Here is a 4,926-nt window from a genome sequence, read left to right as displayed (position 1 = left end):
ACAACTCCTAGATTTCAGATATCAGGGAAAAAAAAAAGAAAAAGTACAATTATCAAGTTTCTTTCATTTCAGGTATTTGTTTTAAGACACTGTTAACAATTTATAGAGGAAGTAAAAGTAAAGGACAATCCTACAGGATAAATTTCTCCCTGACATAAATTTGGCAAAGTGATAGAATTGATAAATGACCCCAATAATGGAAACAAATAAATGTTTTTCAGACTAGAAACAGTTTTCTTGAAACAAAATGGCTGCCCTTGAAACTAAGTGGGTCTTGAAGTCAGGAATACTTTTGTGGAATTCAGATTTTCCAATTTAGCGAGTGCAAATAAATGGCTTGTTTTTCCTGAGTCATATTTCTTTTTTTTTTTTGGAAAGGTGCTAAATGTGTATTACTTTGTGTGTGTGTGTGTGTGTGTGTGTGTGCGGTACCAAAGATCAAACTCAGGACCTTGCACTTGTCAGGCAAGCACTTATTCCACTGAGCTATCTCCCTGGCCCCTAAATGTGTATTTCAAAGAACTCACATGGGAATTAGAAGAGATATCTTGAGTAATTAGCGTACTGTCTGGCATGACATAGACACTCATTAAAATTTTCATTAAAAATAATTGCATCTGCTAGACAGTAATCTCCATTATGACAAGCGATATGGATCTTCTTTTTTGAATCTAGCATAAATCCTTGGACATAGTAATTGAACACTATTTATGGAATTAATCATTTTAATTATTTTGTTTCCCTTTCTCACTGGAACTTGACTCAAGTGGTATTCATTGTTGGTGATGCCATCATTGTAGGAGATAAGAGTGAGGCTGACTGACCAGACAATGCCTTACTATTCACTATTTGTTTTTTCTGTTAATTCTCTTTTTCTTCCCCCCTCCTTTTTAATGTATTTGGTTGTTGCAGGGTCTCACTATGCAGCTTGGACTCAGTGATCTTCCTGTTGTCAGCCTCCCCTGCACTGGGATTTCAGGTGTGCATCACCGTACCCAGACTCCAACTGGCTCAGCCTGCCCTGGGGACAGAGCTGGTGCTGCATGTGGTGCCGCAGATCAAACCTCTGTCTGCTGCCCTTGCCTAAACTTGCCTAAGCAGGTACTTTAGTCTGCTGAGTTATCTCTCTGACCCCCTCTGTCTGTTAACTCTGAGATCCTTTTCTAAGAAGGAAAGTCATATCACCTGGGGAATACAAATATAGTCTTTCTGTTAGAAGTGAGAAGATTCAACCTGTTCTGCACTTAAAGCAAAACTATGCAGATTTTTATTGGAAGAAGCAGTAGGTAGAAGTGTCAGGAATGATAAATCAGGACACACTTGGAAAAACCGCATCATTCTGCTTTCTTTCTTGAGCATAGTAACACTGATTGCCTTGAAGATCATTTACAAGGTGACAGTAGAATCAAATCTTTGCAGGTTTATCATCTTTAAACGTCATGAAGGCAACTGTTTCTAGTCGTATTGAAATAATGCTTATTCCTTTAAGGTTTGGAAGCTGTCATCTGTGTTATTATTCAGAGAAAAGATGGCACTCACTATTCCCAGGAGACTTTCTGTCCCATCCTAGAGGCTCTCAACCTATGAATGGCAACTGGGGTCTCCTGAAAGCAAATGAGTTTCCTTGGATCTCAAAGTGTCACGTTATGCAGACCAATTAGTGCAGAAAGAGGTTCATTACTTTTGAAATTTCTGTCATCAGGTCTCTGCAGTTCAATTTCTCTGATAAGGATTTTTGATTCGAAAATAAAAAAGAATTTTTTTTTTGCTTCCCTTCCATTTTTATCCATTTCCTTCACAATGTAGGTGAGACTCCTAAAGTACTCCTGATCTTTTACTTTTTCTTATAATGAAAAATTGATTTTTATTTCACTTTAAATGGAATGAGTTATTTTGTATCGATGTCCCCAAATCCTTCCTTAAGTATTCCCTAAACACAGCTGACTGCTCTTTAATGTTAATGGCCATACGGAATGTACAGGTAGAACGTGGCTGAAAGTTTATTTCCAAGTTACAGGAAGCTTTTGCCATTGGTGAATTTCACAGACAAGAAACAGCGATCTATTGTCTGGTGTTAACTCTGTATGTCTGTAGAGGCTTAATTACTAGTGCAGTTAATGGGAAAATCACACCATATATAAAATTCAAAAGAAACTAAACAGGGAACGTAGCCATAGAAGAATCCATTGAGATCATGTTGTACATCAGAAACCTTGCAGCTTTGAAGCCAGAAAAACCCTGTGTTAAATTTGAGACTTTATGATTTATGTGATGTCTATGAGCTTCAGTGTGCTCTCCTAGATTCTTGTATTCACACTTCAGGCAATAGTTCTAAGACCAAACTGAGAGGAAAAGTACAAATGCATCATATATGTTTCCTTGCCTCTTTCTAGCCTTTTGAGAACCAAGGTCTATCCTTGAAATTTATCTCAGTCATTGTTTTGCTAAATAAGTTTCAGAAAGTTATTTAGCTTTGATCTTAGTAAATTCAAGTGTTAATGACAAAATTACTCATCTTTTGATTTTCCTGAAGATTAGCGTCATAGGTACAGGCAAGTAGCCTTGTATTATATTTATTCATTTCATTTTTATTCAGCCCCATGACCAAAGCATTTTGAATGTGCTTGGCATGTGTGTCATATGTCCCTGTAAAACATATACTAGTGTTCTATCTGAAGAAAGTTCTAATTTACAAAAATTATGTATGCATTAGATCTCACTTTTATTTTTCCACAAATTCTATATTTTAAAAGACATATTTTTGTTTTGTAGATATAAATCTATCCATTCTGGGGGCTGGAGAAATAGCTCAATAAAATAAACACTTGCAATTAAGTTCAATCTCCAGTACTCAGAAAAAAAAAAGTAAAAAAGAAATCTATTCATTCCAATCTGTTCCATTTTCTATCTCCACTATATTTTACTTCTACATCTCTCCAGGTATGGACACCTGAGTCACTTGCAGTTTTCCTATTGGACTGGCAAAAAAATAAATCTTGGTATTTCCAAATATCAGACACCTACAGTACCCATGTGTGCTGATCAAAATACAGATAGGATCACTCAGTCTGAAAATTGCTGTGTGTGTGTATGTGTGTGTGTTCTCATGCACACACGTATCAGCAGAGAGATATAGATAATAAGACTTTAGCAAGGTCACATATGCATGCATGTGTATGTCTTCCCTGATCTAGCCATGTTTTCTAAGAATTCTAGGCAATATAAGTTCATAGACTCTAGTCTTATATTATAAGAAAGCAAATTAGAAGAAATAAATGATAGCTAAGTGCCATTTTACCATTATACCACAGAGTACTATGGATATTGTAGTGAACTAAAAAATGCTTCCACATTCTTTCTGTTGAGATTAAGGCAAGGTTTCCTAATCATTCTTGAGCTGTGGAACCTTTACACAACTTATAAAACCTATGCTTCCTTCTCAGGATTTTCTTTCTAAAAGCATAAGACAAAACTTATCTGCTTGTTTATTTATTTTTGTGGTACCAGGGATCGAACTCAGGACCTTGTGTTTGCCAGGCAAGCACTCATTCCATTGAACTATATCCCCAGCCCCAAAATTTATGTGAGTACTAAGGGGAATCAATCTTACTAAAGTTGGATTAATGCATTATATACTATCTAGTAGTATGTCTGATAATTAGTTGTTGGGATTTTGAAGGACTGAGGAGCAGAAAGGCTACTTCGGGATTCTTCAGCAACTGTAATGTGAAACAAAAATGTAATGTAGTAAGAAAATATCTGTGATAAAGTCATAGGCACTGCTGGTATCACTGCGGCTTTCCACTCATAATTGAAGGAAATGCTCTAAATTTCAACTTAGTCATTCTCAGTACAAACAGAAAATGGCCTGAACTTTGGGCCTCATGAGTTACCTTTGACAACACCCATTTGTTGACAGCCCACTAAATGTTTTGAGTTAGGTATTGAAATTTAAACTATGAAAATGATTAATCCTTGAAATGTCTAGAAAGGTACATCATAGTAATTCTAAGACTTTTTCCAGTCCTGGGAGTTTGGCAGTGACACATTTGTACTCGTCTGTTGTTCCTTTGTGAACTACCAGTTTCTGAATTGATAGTAGAGCAAATGCTTGCTTATCCTGAGAGAGTGTGGAGGGTGCAGATTTGGTGAGACAAGAACAGCATGGCCTCTCGGTTCTTGTGGACATCCTCCAGAATGGAGAAGCTCTCCGGCACTCCCTCCCAAGAATTTCTGGAAGCTTTTGCTGTACATCCTTGAGACTCATGCTCCCCTGTGCTTCAGCAGCTTCTCTAGAATGTTATTTTGAGAAGAATCAGCCAACAATTGTTGTTAGTTTGTCATTCTGACAGTGGCATTAGTTTCACTACTTAAAAAGTATCAATTTAATACCATTTTTATAAGACTGACTTGAAAGCAGAAAAGGACAGTGCAACACAGCACAGCTACTCTGCTAGCTACATATTATAGCTATTTATCTTACCTTTCTCCATTTTCAGAACATGTGACATCCCTACAGTAGCCTGATATGGGTTAGTACCCACCTCTAGAAAAACAGACATGTTAGAAGGCATTTCCTCTAAAGCAGTGCCTCTGATCCCTGGCTATATAAGGAAGCCAATGAAGGCGTTTGCATAAGCCTGCCCCTTCTACCAGTCAAGTCACAGTCTCCCAGAAAGAGACCCAAATATTTACACTTTTCAAATATTTGGAAAACCTTTTCCCATTTGCAGTCAGAACTAAGAGTCTCCGAATGAGGTCCATGACTTAAAATTTTTCTTTATATATTTTAGACCCCAATTACTCTGAATCATCATTAAGAAGACTGAGATTTGTTAGTGAGACATTCACTCTCCACACATAATCTTCAAACTTTACATATCATGGCAACCCACTCACACACAAACATTTTATATGAGCGATAAA

Source organism: Octodon degus, unplaced genomic scaffold (genome assembly GCF_000260255.1).
Source record: "Octodon degus isolate 3935 unplaced genomic scaffold, OctDeg1.0 scaffold00161, whole genome shotgun sequence".
NCBI lineage: Eukaryota > Metazoa > Chordata > Mammalia > Rodentia > Octodontidae > Octodon > Octodon degus.
Note: the sequence above shows the minus strand (reverse complement) of the source record.